Consider the following 255-nt stretch of genomic DNA (forward strand, 5'->3'; position numbering starts at 1 on the left):
CACCTGCAAGCAGGCTTAGGGGCTAGGGGTTCAATCCCTGGGCCTGCTGTGCCAGCCTCAACCCCAGGGCTTGTTGAGACAGCTGTTGAGACTGGGTATGGTGGCGCAGGCCTGTAATCCTTCTCTTGGGAGGCTGTAAACAGGTGGATCACTACGAGTCCAATCTAGTAGTGAGACCCTGAACACCCTGTAGACCCTTCCCTAAAATACAAATAAATAAATAATAAAGTATTTATTTATTTATTTATTTGTTTG

The sequence above is a fragment of the Octodon degus genome, unplaced genomic scaffold (genome assembly GCF_000260255.1).
Source record: "Octodon degus isolate 3935 unplaced genomic scaffold, OctDeg1.0 scaffold00013, whole genome shotgun sequence".
Classification (NCBI taxonomy): Eukaryota; Metazoa; Chordata; class Mammalia; order Rodentia; family Octodontidae; genus Octodon; species Octodon degus.